Raw genomic sequence first — 14,311 nt, 5'->3', positions numbered from 1 at the left:
GCAAGTGAAATCATACAATATTTGTCTTCCTGTGTCTGGCTGATTTCACTTAGCATGATGTCTGCAAAGTTCATTCATGTTGGAGTATGTTTAAGAACTTCATTCCTTTGAACGCTGAATAATATTCAATTGTACATATATACCACATTTTGTTTATTCATTTGTCTGTTGACATTTGGGTTGTTTCTACCTTTTGGCTATTATAGCTAATGCTGCTATGGGTTTTTATTTGTATTTATATATGTATTTATTTATTTTTAGATATTTATTTTTAGATATTTATTTATTTTTAGATTTATTTTTAGATTTATTTATTTTAGATTTTAGAACAGGTTCTCACTCTGTCACCCAGGGTAGAATGCAGTGGTGGGATCATAGCTCACTGCAACCTGGAACTCCCAAGTTCAAGGGCAATCCTTTGGCCTCAGTTTCCCATGTAGCTGAGACCACAAGTGTGCACCATCACACCCAGCTAATTTTTACATTTTTTGTAAAGACCCCCCTATGTCTCCCAGGCTGTCTTGAACTCCAAGGCTCGAGAGATCCTTCTGCCTTGGCCTCCCAAAGCACAGGGATTATGGCCTATAAAATGTTTACAACACTGCTGGGTAGCTGTTTCCTGATAATTCATTCTCAAGCTACAGAACTTTGATGAGCACATACATTAACTTCCTAGGGGTTTATTTTGTTTTTGCCAGGATCATTTGTAGGAGAGCACTAAGGAACCCACAAATTCAGAGACTTTGACTAATGATGTTAACACTTAGTGAAAGACACAACTCTTCTAGGCTGAAAGAACACTTTATTTATATATAACTTGATATAAAGTATTAGTACATTTAATGAAAGAATGTGTCGAGAGTTGGAAGTGGCTTGTATAAAAGTGTAGAAAAAGTAGAAGTGGAAGTTGGAATTTGAAGTTAGAGAACGCTGATAAGCAGACTGTAAATTATAAGTCAGTGGAACAGACACATCCATTTTGGAGACAGATGCAGAAAATGATTACAGCACAATAACGCATATTTAATTAAATAAACAAAAAGGCCAAATTATAAACTTTTTTAAAAGTATTTTCTAGTAATCTGCTTGATGGTCATGCTCATCATATACTCTCTAACTACCAGAACTCTGTTGTTCAGAGTTTAATGTAATAATTAGCTGTACAATTATTTGTTTAATGCTTCTCTCCCTTAAACTCAGTGAGGATAGGGATTGTGTTTGTCTTTTGCATAGTGCCTGCTACTTATAAACGTGAGTCTCTTGTAAATTTAGTTGCTCTGATACATTCAGATCACAACCTCGAAATTAAGTGCCAGAACCTAGAAAGTTAAAGCTGTTGACTCTGGGTAATTCACCAAAATAAAATTGTGTTATCGTAAAGTCAATCAGGCAGCCTTTCTTGATAAAGCCTTTACAGTACATTGGGCTTCTCTCAAACTCCAGTAGAATTCAGGATTGCTCAAGATAAGAAGATACAAAGATATGAAAGAAATTTTCATTGATATTCCAACATGATCTCTGTAGAAAGGTGCACAAGCACTTAAATTACTGCAATGATTCTTTTCTAGCAAGGTATTTCAAGATTTTAACCATTTTATCTTAAGTGGAAACTAAAATATAGATGGAATAATGCAGAAGTGCAACATTGTTGCCAGTGAGTGGTGGCTCACACCTATATTCCCAGCACTTTGGGAGGCCGAGGCGGGTGGATCACCTGAGGTCAGGAGTTCAACACCAGCCTGGCCAACATGGTGAAACCCCATGTCTACTAAAAATACAAAAAGTTAGCCAGGCATGGTGGTACACACCTGTAATCCCATTTACTCAGGAGGTTAAGGCATGAGAATGCTTGAACCCAGGAGGCAGATTTTGAAGTGAGCTGAGATCACATCACTGCACTCCAGCCTGGGCAATGCAGTGAGACCGCCACCTCAAAAAGAAAAAAATACAACATACTCAATAGTTTTTTTACTGACTAATTTACTTTTTCACTCAGATTTTTCAACCAATTTAGAAACCATGATAATAGGGATGAGAAATTTACCCAAAGAACAAACAGAGTATCCAAAAAACAAAAAGAATCCTTTGCCTGTTCTTAGAAAGTAGCAATGGCAGCCAGAGAAATAGAACTCATATGTCCTGGATTTCCAGTTTCAAAACTTTTCTTCCTTAGAGACTGTTTTGTGAACATGAAAGTGACTTGATTGAGCTACCTTTCAGTGCCAGTCATATTTCATATATCAGGAATAAGCTTTGTTAAGTAACTCCCTCTATTAAGGTGCTGCTTCTCTCATTTGCCCTCCCAGAAAACCCATATCCTCAATCCACTGTTCAAATAATAACCATCGGTTCAGCCAGGCAAGATGGCTCACACCTGTAATCCCAGTATTTTAGGAGGCAGAGGTGGGTAGATCATGAGATCAGAAGATGGAGACCATCTCGGCCAACATGGTGAAACCCCATCTCTACTAAAATACAAAAAAATAGCAGGTGTGGTAGCAGGCATCAGTAGTCCCAGCTACTTGGGAGGCTGAGGCAGGAGAATCGCTTGAACCCAGGAGGCAGAGGTTGCTGTAAGCTGAGATCACGCCACACTGCGCTCCAGCCTGGCAACAGACTGAGACTCCTTCTCAAAAAAAAAAAAAAAAAAAGAACCATCAGTTCAGATGCTGTCAATAAGTACTGGAGCTTGAGGGCTCTTTAATGAAGAGTTTTATAGGAATTAAACAAAATTACTTTAGAATGACTTTTTTTTTATGGTGGAGGAAGAAGGAGGTATGGTTTTCTACACAGTTAACATGAGCAAACTTCTCGCAGCATTCAATAAGTTGCTGGTGCAAACTTAAAATTTTTTTCTTGAAGGACTGTGGAAAACACTTGGTCAAGTGTAACTTGAAAAAGGATGGGTATAATCTGAAATTTTCTTCTTGTAGGTCTAGCTGATGCTCTTTTGCATGTCCCACATGGTTCCCACCTACATTTCATATTCTGATATCTGGGTTTTTATTTCCTTTAAAGATTTTCTAGGCTGCCTTGCATAACAGCAAATATTTACAAAAAGCTTACTTTGTACCAGACACTGCTCTAAACATTTACATGTCTCACAGCAAACCTTATGAGATGGGTACCATTAAAACTGCATTATGCAGATAAAGAAAATAAGGCACAGAGACGGGGTTTCACCATGTTGACCAGGACGGTCTCCATCTCTTGACCTTGTGATCCACCCGCCTCGGCCTCCCAAAGTGCTGGGATTACAGGCTTGAGCCACCATGCCCAGCCCCAATCACAGAATTCTTAAGGCTCACTCTCACCAGTATGCTCAGAAAAAAGCCTATTTCTATTTCCTTTTTAAAAGAAATTTCCTATGCTATTTGGCACCGAAACTCCAAATTCACTTGAGTTGGGAGAGAGAAATGAGAGATGGTAAGAAAGACTACACAGATGTCATCTCTGATATTGCTTTGTGGATTAAATCACGATGTATGTGAATTTGCACAAACAAAGGTGCTTGCAGTTGCCTTAAACATACTATATATGTTTTTTGCCTGTAATTTTTAGAACATCACGAGCTAACTGAAATTACAATTCTATTTAAGTGTCAGGAAATTAAAGTATGTAGAACATCATAAATATTCCCCCAATATAATAATCACGCCATGCTCTTCCTTTAGTAAGTTACTAAATGTTTATTTTTGAAAAATATTCTTGGTCGGACATGGTAGCTCATGCCTGTAATCCCAGCATTTTGGGAGGCCGAGGCAGGAGGATCACCTGAGGTCAGGAGTTCGAGACGGGACTGGCCAACATGGTGAAACCTTGTCTCTACTAAAAATTTAAAAAGTAGCCAGGTGTGGTGGCACACGCTTGTAATCCCAGCTACTTGGGAAGCTGAGGCAGTAGAATCGCTTGAACTTGGGAGGCGGATGTTGCAGTTAGCTGAGACTGTGTGCTGCGCTCCAGCCTGGGCAACAGAGCAAGACACTGTCTCAAAAAAAAAAAAAAAAAAAAAAAAAAAAAAATCCTGTCATTGAGATGTAATGGATCATGCATTCCTAATGAGAAAAAAAAAAAAAAAAAAAAATGAAGCTACTTCCATTTTGAACAAATATGTAAAATAAATCCTGAAGAAAAAAATTGTGTCATCTATTTCCTTGTTTTTTCACAAATTGGAACCAGATCATATATATATATATATACGTAATGGATGCCATTTCTTTCTTTTTTTTTTTTTTTTGAGACAGAGTCTCACTCTGTCACCAAGCGCCAGGCTGGAGTGCAGTGGCGTGACCTCGGCTCACTGCAACCTTCATCTCCCGGGTTCAAGTAATTCTCCTGCCTCAGCCTCCCAAGTAGCTGGGACTACAGGCGCGCACCACCACGCCCAGCTAATTTTTTTTGTATTTTTAGTAGAGATGGGGTTTCACCATGTTGGCTAGGATGATCTCGATCTCTTGACCTTGTGATCCGCCCGCCACGGCCTCCCAAAGTCCTGGGATTATAGGCGTGAGCCACAGCACCCGGCAATGGATGCCATTTCTCAATGGAGAATAGAGTCACTTTCCAGAATGAAAAAACAAACCAGCCAACCACATACACACAACTCAAATGCATGCAAAATTCATTGTGTGAATGTTGACACTAGATTTCCTTGACACTAAATTTCCTTGCAACTATTAATATAACTATTAATAAAAAGATAATACATACCAACAAGGCTTTGCATTTCTTTTATTCAAAGTATCACAGTTGATTAAAAATGTTGAATTTTTTAAATCTTATGCAAACATATTTTATTGCTGTGCAAGATTGCCCTCTTGTGTTTTCTCTAGTTGTCATTATTTTTTATTGATTTAATACTAGCTTTTAACTCTTCCATCTAAAATTAACTCATTACTAAATAAACTTCAAAGACACTTATTCCAAACCATGCAGATTAGAAGTTAATGTTAGTATTATGGTTTGTGGTACATATTGTGTCTTTTTAAATATGTGAACTAACATAAAATACTATGGGCTAAAGCTAAGAAAAAGCAGAGTCAAACAGAAGTAAATACATAAAGAAAAATTTAGACTAATGTCAAGGAATTCTAAAGCCCTGATACTACCTTCCTACATTACCAAGTTATGAATGACACAGCCAATTAGTCTGTTAGTAGAGGTCTAGCTTAATATCCTTGCAGTTGATTTCTTCCTTTTGCTTATTTAATTACTATGGGTATACAAAAACACAATTAACATTCTTTATTATTTTGAAATGTTTTCCTTGTGTACTAAATTAGGAGTTTTCTTTTAAATATTGCCTAATTAAAACAATTATTCTCATATGTTGTTAGTGGAAATGTAAATTTGGTATACTCTTTTTGTAAATTAAATCAGCAGTATATATGAAGAACCTTAAAAAAAAATAGTAGCTCACACCTGTAATCCCAGCACTTTGGGAGGCTGTGGCAGGTGGTTCGCTTGAGACCAAGAATTCGAGACCGGCCTGGCCAACATAGTGAAACCCAGTCTCTACTAAAAATACAAAAATTAGTTGGGTGTAGTGGCACGTGGCTGTAAACCCAGCTACTTGACAGGCCGAGGCCGAGAACTGCTTGAACCCCAGAGGCAGTGGCTGCAGTGAGCCAGATCATGCTACTGCACTCCAGCCTGGGCAAGTGAGCAAGACTCTGTCAAAAAAAAAATTAGGTTTGCTTCTAGGAATTATCTTAAGAGCATAATCCTAAGCATCCAAACAATTTTATGCCAAAACGGCTCGTCATACCATTATTTATAATGCAAACATTAAACATTATAGTGCTGCTTTCCCTTCCAACACTTTATTATTTGGAGGAAGAGTAAAATAGTTAGGTGATGAATTCCTTCACCATAACCTAGGCCCGGGCCTGTGTTAGATTGGATTGGAATGCAATCATACAGTGAAATTTTTTGCAGTGATTAGAACTTTAAGGTAATATTTAAAATAACACAAACTTTTAAAGTGCTATGATGTTAAGTTCAGAAAAATCAGGATATAAATGCGTATGTGTCTATCTGTATGTGTATTGTAGTAATCTAAAAGCGATCCTCCTGAAACTACATGCAAAGACTAAAACGCAATACCTCAAAATATTGCTAGTAGTTGTTGTTCAGTTGTGGCATTATGTAGGGTTTTCCTTATTTTTCAGTTGTTTCTATATTTTCCACGTTTTTATGTTGAACATGTATTACTATTATAATAGGTGAAATTCCCATGTTCTTATATTGGCAGAATTGAGGTACTGCTCCTCTTTATACAGATCAGGAATTCTATGGGCTGCACAAGCTCAGAAAACTTCTCTAAAGAAAACTGAAGCTTCAGGCTGAGGCTGGTGCCTCACGCCCATAATCCCAGGACTTTGGGAGGCCAAGGCAGGAAGATCGAGGAGCTCAAGACCAGCCTGGGCAACACGGCAAGACCCTGTTTCTACAAAAAAATTACAAAATTAGCCCAGCATGGTGATGCATACCTGTGGTCTCAGCTACCAGAGAGGCTGAGGTCAGAGGATCACTTGGGCCTCGGAGGTTAAGGCTGCAGTGAGCCATGATTGTGTCATTGCACTCTAGTCAGGGTGACTGGGTGACAGAGTGAGACCATCTCAAAAGAGAAAGAAAAGAAAGAGAGAGAGAAAGAAAGAGAAAGAAAAAGAAAAAAAGGAGGGAGGGAGGGAGGAAAGGAAGGAAAGAGGGAAGGAAAGAAAGGGAGAAAGAGAGGGAGGGAGGAAGGAAGGAACGAAAAGAAAGAAAAAAGACCTTCAGCAACTAGCTGAGATACAGCATCCAATTGAGTGGCTGAAGATAAGTGGGGTGCTCCTACCCCGCTAAAAGGGTGGGGAAGGTCCTTCCCCTCCTGATACTTTCCCTCCTAATATTTTATTATTTGGAGGAAGACTAAAATAGAGTTAGGTGATGAATTCCTTCACCAAAAAAGTAAAAGAGAAAACAAAGCAACAGCCATTTATCAAGTACTTAATGCACGGTAGGTTGGTTGAATAGGGCCAGAAGCTAAATGTTCAGATGAGAGGCTGAACAAAAAGGGTGATTACAGAACTTCAGGCGTCTTGTAGGACTTGCTCAGCTTGTACCTGAAGACTTGGTTTTACTTACTGCCTGCAATTTTGCAACAATCCTTCTTTCCCTTATCTCTCATCCCCACTGGCAACAACAATCCCTTTTCCAGACTGCATCTTTTCAAAGAACAAATTTGCAACAGATTCCCAGGTATCTTGGGATAAAATTTAACCCCTTTGGGGTGGCTGACAAGGCCCTTTGTGATCTGGTTTCAGCTTTCTCCTCCTACATTCTGATCTTCCCAGGCTTCATCTCTGGTGTCCCAGCTTGCGATGACCCACCTTGTCTTGTTTGTTTAGCTAACTTCTACTTACCCTACAAGTCTCAGGTTAAATGTTCCTTCCTTGGGAACCTTTAGCTGCCCCTGGCACGTGCATCCATTGTAGTCACTATTTTCCCTATCATAGCTATTTCTGAACATTACTTAAATTTCTGGTTCAATTGTCCTTCTCCTCATTGTGACTGTAGGATCTGTGATGGCAAGTGTGTCTGCTCTGCTCCTCACGTACCTATAGTGCCTAGCAGGGGAGCAACCATTGTCTATTGGATGAATGCATAAGTGGGCGCTTAAGTGAGTTAACCTGATCATATTTAACTTCTCAAAAACTTTCTTTGAAGAGGTACCATAATTGTCGCCAGTGCATATCAAACTAAAGATGATATTACACATTGGGATCAGGGATGCTGTGAGTATTTAATTCAGCACTGAAGTCATAAATCCTGCTCCTTGTTCATGAATACATAGTAGTCCCCCTCTCTTCACAGTTTCACTTTCCATGGTTTCCGTCAACCATAATGTGAAAATATGAAATGCAAAATTCCTGAAATAAGCAGTTCATAAGTTTTAGGTGGCACGCTTTTCTGAGTAACATGATGAAATCTTATACCATCCCATTCTGTCCCACTCAGGATGTGAATCATCGTTTTTTGGTCCGGCATATCCATGCTGCTTGTTCTACATGTCTGCTAGTTGCTCAGTAGCCAGCTAGGTTCTTAGATTGAAAAAAGAGAATACATAGCACACTATCCACCGTTTCAGGCATCCACTGGGGACTTTGGAACATACTCCCTGCAGATAAGCAGGGACTACTTTGTCTATGTGTGTATAGACTTTCAAAGATTTCTAAAATTAGTTTTTCAAGCCCCTGCGGGAAAAAATAAACACCCAGATACGTGGATGAATTGTTTTTAATCCTTAAAGACCTCTTCATCCAACAATATGGGATATTCATTAACTCTTCATTAAAAAGCTTTACAGACACCAGAAAACATTTGTATAATAGGAAGATTTTTTTTTTAAAGTACACAGATTACGTGTGCAGAAAAAGCTGATCTCTCCTACATAAAAAGAAATGTATACATATTTACATAATAAAAAGATTGGAAGGAAGTACATAAAAGTGCATATTGTAATTATTTCTGAGGGTCATCTTGCGTAAAACACTTTTCTTTCTTACACTTTCAGTGTTTCTCTGTATAAGGATGTATTACTTTTGTTAAAATACCAAGAGTTATGTGAAAAAAAAAAAAAACTTTATAACAAGATGAGTTCCTTTATATATAGGCAGCAGTTTCAAAAAATGTTTTAAGACTAAAGAATAGCCTAGAAGTAGTTAACCAATTGCAGAGTTACTCGAAGTAAGTTAGGAGAGAGGCTACCTTGGGCTGCACACAGAATTACCTCTTGAAATAGACCATAAGCAGTAGTTCAGACAGCTGGTCAGGAAAAGTCCCTCACCTGCACCACCTATCTCAATAGATCTAGGAAGTGGCTTTTTCTTTGCTTAACAATAGGTCCAGTGATAAGCAAAACTGCCCTCCTTCAATGCTTCCTGAAGTGCAAAAAGACTAAGGAAGATCAAAGGAACCATTAGCCACTCCCTGAACTTCAAAGGTTTCTCCTATGGGAACTCTGAGAAGCAGCTGTGTGTTTGTACATTACACAGAAACTTTCATTACTGTGCATAAATATAACATGACAAATATCTTAGTCACTTCATCCTTTACATTTCCTTATTATAGTTGCATTTTGAGGCTGACAGTTTTATAAGCACATTAAAATAAGGAACATATCAAAATATATTAGGAACAGAGATCTACACAGCCCAGTAAGCACTGGGACACTATCCTATTCTTAGCATATTATTTTTGTCCTTTCTAAGCCTAGTTTTTAAATGTCTTGTTTCTACATTCTCTCACTCAGAGACAAAGTAATGAAATCAATATTTTGTTTCACATACTTGTGTTTTAATGCAATATTCAGGCAAAGTTTACAAAATCATTTCCCTTTCCTGGACTGGCTTCACAGAATCAGTCCCCATACTGATGGAAAATGTCCCTTCATTAAAACATGTGATGCAGGATGTAGTGAGCTAAAGCTGAAATAATTCAGCCAACCATGTGTATGTAGGCTGTAGTATTGTTACTGAACGCACTGTCTCAAAGTGTTCATTTAATAATAAAAAAATGCATCTGGGGCCAGGCATGGTGGCTCATGCCTGTAATCCCAGTACTTTGGGAGGCCAAGCCTAGCCAACATGTTGAAACTTCGTCTCTACCAAAAATGTAAAAAATTATCCAGGTGTGGTGGCACATGCCTGTGATCCCAGCTACTCAGGAGGCTGAGGTTGGAGGATCACCTGAGCCTGGGAGGTAAAGATTGCAGTGAGCTGAGACTGTGCTACCGAACTATAGACTGGGTGACAGAGCAAAACCCTGTCTCAAATACTACTACTACTAAAAAGCATCTGTGATTATTTTAAGTAAAATAATCTTAAGACCCAAGCATATCAGATAGGTGATGAGAAGTTGTATATAAGTAAATTTAGTTAAAGGTATATACGCCAAGAGTGATATCTACATTCTGAAAAGGTATAGAACAAGATCAATATTTTAGTCATGTATTCAAAATAATGTATTACGTATATACGAATAAAAAGAGGATTAAGACGTAATTCCTATCCTTAAAAGACTTCTTTTCTAGAAGAAGCAACAGACAAACAACAATCACAGAAGTCTGCAGCACTCACAGAGTAGGGAGAAACCAGTTTTGCAAGAGGTGGGGACATGTGTGTATGTGAGACAGAAAGAGAGAAGGGAGGGGAGGAAAGGGGAGGGGACCCCTGCTGTGTTTAAAATAGCCAATCAGGATTAGTCTAGCTTGTGCAGTCTAACCCTAGCCAATAGGGAATGACACAGCCCTTAGGGACAACCCCCATCAGCCATAAGTACCCCTTCCCCACTTGTTGAAGCCTGCAGCCACCATTGCTCCATCCCTACAAGGCACCCTTCTATAGAAGTAAACTGCCTTGCTGAGAGGATTTGTCTCTGAGTGCTATTTCTTTTGCTGCATTAAAATTTTACTAATAACACAGATTTTGAAGAGTTAATGTGACGTTGACAGTAATGGAAATGGGGACCATTTGACCATAACCCTCTCTGGTTCTTCATAGTTCTCTGAGGCCTCAGTTCTACAAACAAAATTGATGCCTACCTACAAGTGGGACTGCCATCCTCTATTTGCAAGGGGAAAGAAGGTTGAAGAACAGACTGTCATTCCCCAAATTCTACAGGAAGAATCAAGTTGTTAGCCCTTTATTTGGGCATCTCAGAGTGTTCCGAGATTACAAGTAATAAAACAATATACTAATATTCATCCTTTGGTTAAATTCTTTAGCTTTCAAATCTGATATATGTTCTTTCTTTCATTCAGGATGAAACAAAGCTAAGGACATTCATTTGCAGGGCTTTATGTTTCATAGATAGGTTTAGTGGGATTAAGAACCACATGACATGTAAAATAAAACTACACAAGTATTTAAATTATTTAGTAGGTGTGCCTATGGCACATAACAATGTCATCCTGCTGTGTCAAGGGAACTTAAAGCATCTTTCCATTATTCATTCACACAGTTACCTTTCAAGTAAGTACACAGTTAGGTTTTCTCTCTAAACCTTGCCAATAAGAGAAAAATGCCTCACTGTTAGAAAGAATTCAAAAGAAATGTTTCAGGCCGGGCGCAGTGGCTCAAGACTGTAATCCCAGCACTTTGGGAGGCCGAGGCGGGTGGATCACGAGGTCAAGAGATCGAGACCATCCTGGTCAACATGGTGAAACCCCGTCTCTACTAAAAATACAAAAAATTAGCTGGGCATGGTGGCACGTGCCTGTAATCCCAGCTACTCAGGAGGCTGAGGCAGGAGAATTGCCTGAACCCAGGAGGCGGAGGTTGCGGTGAGCTGAGATCGCGCCATTGCACTCCAGCCTGGGTAACGAGAGCGAAACTCCCTCTCAAAAAAAGAAAAAAAAAAAAAAGAAATGTTTCTCCTTCCAAGCTGATTTCAAGAAATTGCTTTCGGATGTTGTTTTAAAATTGCTATTAGTTATTTTAATTGATTTAGTGAGAAGTTTTTTTCTTCTAAAAAATTAAGGTATGTCTTCTTCCTCAAAAGAGAGAAAAAAAAAAAAGACGGTTGTTTCATAGGATATTACAAAACAATGAAAATACCAACTACCCACACAGAAGAGTATCACTGGTACACTTACCTTGCTCTGAGCCCTTTCTTTCCTATGAAGTTACTGCTCATAGAGGTGGTTGTTTTTTCAGAGTCTAAATAGCAAATGTGTCTAAAGCATTAGAGTGAACTAATACTATTTCTATGCCTACCATAATGCTATCATCCTATCAAGTAAATATGAATACAATAGAAAACATTTCATAACTTATAAAGACAAATTTCTTAGAGAAGTCATCTGATTTAGAAGGCCAACATTGAAAATTTAATACTGGGATATAAAGAAATATCACTGGGGCTGAGACATTAGAATCAGTCCACTAGCTATTGAGGAGATCAGAATTTACTTTGTCATTATAAGCATTCTAGAGTACTGAATGAGAGAACAGAGTAATTCAAAAAGTTTAACAAGGTCCCTTTTATGTGTTAGATATGTGAATACAAAGTAACAGTTACTCCCTGACCTCAAGAAGGTACTTGTAACTCTTGACTTTCTGAAAACAACTTTGAAACATCTGGTCAGCAACTCAGTCTGAGTGAGCTCATTGCCAAGTTGCAATACAGGAAGAACAGGAAGACCTGCTGCCATTCATTCACTACTGTAGAGGCACACATGTTTTTTAGGAAGAGCTTACATTTCAAAGTGAATGACTAAGAGACATTTTTCTAAGAAAAATCACCCTTAAACATTTCTTACAGAATTATCTGGGGCCTCTTGGGCCAGTTTTTCCACCATGATTTGAACAGATCATTGTTTCATCAGCTGACCACCCAGCTTGCACTTAGAAACTTTGAAAAATATGTATCTTTAAACAAGGTATCACATTTGGAAATTTGTGCCTTAAAAAAAAAAAAAAAGCACAAATTTGTGCTTTAAAAAAAAAAAAGGCCAGGCATGGTGGCTCACGCCTGTAATCCCAGCACTTTGGGAGGCTGAGGCAGGCGGATTACAAGGTCAGGAGTTCAAGACCAGCCTGACCAACATGGTGACAACCTGTCTCTACTAAAAATACAAAAATTAGTCGGGTGTGGTGGTGAACAGCTGTAATCCCACCTACTCACGAGGCTGAGGCAGGAGAGTTGCTTAAACCCCAGAGGCAGAGGTTGCAGTGAGCTGAGATCGCGCCACTGCGCTCCAGCCTGGGCAATAGAGCAAGACTCCATCTCGATAATTAATTAAAAAAACAAACAAACAAACAAAAAAAACCAAAAAAACAGAAATAGGATCACACTGTACTTATACATCTCATTTGTATCCCCCACACCTTAAGGTATTTAGGAGGTCTTTCAATGTATCTGTAGCAAGTTATATATTCCGAAATGGCTGCAGCAATATTTCTGGTCCCACATGTTCTTTGAGAACGTTGCCTCTCCCCACCAAGAAGTAGAGTCTATTCCCCCCCGTCTTGAAACTGGATATAATTTTGTGTCTGCCTAGATAAAATGCAGAAGTGACACTACATAACTTGTTTTTTATTTTGTTGTTTGTGTTTTTGAGAAGGAGTCTCCCTGTGTTGCCCAGACTGCAGTACAGTCAGGCAATCTTGGCTCGCTGCAACCTCTGTCTCCTGGGTTCAATTGATTCTCCTGCCTCAGCTTCCTGAGTAGCTAGGACTACAGGTGTGAGCTACCACGCTCGGCTAATTTTCGTATTTTTTGGTAGAGATGAGGTTTCACTGTGTTGGCCAGGCTGGTCTCGAACCCCTGGTCTCAAGTGATCCTCCCACCCTGGGTTCCCAAAATTCTGGGATTACAGGTGTGAGCCACCGTACCCGGCTAGAGATTACATGACTTCCCAGGCTAGATCATAAAGGGCAATATGCTTCTGGTTCACTTTCTCGCACCATACTTGTCGTTGGAACCCAGCCACCGGGCTGTGACGAAGTCCAAAACTATCAGTACTAAAAGACCACCTGGAGAGATCTACATGGACTAGAACTGCGGCTTCCAGCCTTTTGCCTGCATCAACCATCAGCAGTCGGAGTGAAGTTTTCAAATAATTTTCCTCAGCCTTGGAGTCTTCCAATTGAAGCCCTATGCATAACAGAGTAGAGAAAAGCCATCCCAGCTGGGCTGTGTCTGGATTTCAGAGCCACAGAATCCGTGAACTTAATAGTTATTTTATACATAGAGAGTTTAAGAGTATGGCAAAAAGTTGCAAACACGTTCCGTCATATAATTATATGCTGAAAACGTCCATCTGCGGCACACCAGACCAACTGTATAAATCAGGTTTTTAAAAAACCTAATTTGCTCAGTGTGCGGGTGAGTTGCACTACCTGTCTCAGCTCAGACCTGCCGAGTCAATTGTGGCCTGGAGCAGGAGCCCAGCCGCAAGCTCCAGTTCTATCCCCTTCGCACTCGCTAGGCAGATTGGGAGGAAGGATCAGGCCACCAGTTTCCCAGCGCTTCCCAACCTATTCGTTTCACAAGTCTAGGAATGGGCTTCTTAGCCCTGGTCACTCTCACCATCTCGCTCTCACCCTTCCCCAGGTGTGCTCGCAATTGCCCAACACCTGTTAGCCACATTTGCCTCCAATTTTACTGGGCGCGAGGAGCAGAGTAAGAAGGGGGAGGAAGAGGGCTGACTCCCTCGCCTCAAAGTGCCAAGGGCCAGCTGAACTCAATTCACACTGCAAACAACCACGTTTCGACAGGCATCCCCACATTTTCACAGCTCCCTTTCCTTTAGGATCTGCTTCCC

Source organism: Saimiri boliviensis, chromosome 2 (assembly GCF_048565385.1).
Source record: "Saimiri boliviensis isolate mSaiBol1 chromosome 2, mSaiBol1.pri, whole genome shotgun sequence".
Classification (NCBI taxonomy): Eukaryota; Metazoa; Chordata; class Mammalia; order Primates; family Cebidae; genus Saimiri; species Saimiri boliviensis.
Note: the sequence above shows the minus strand (reverse complement) of the source record.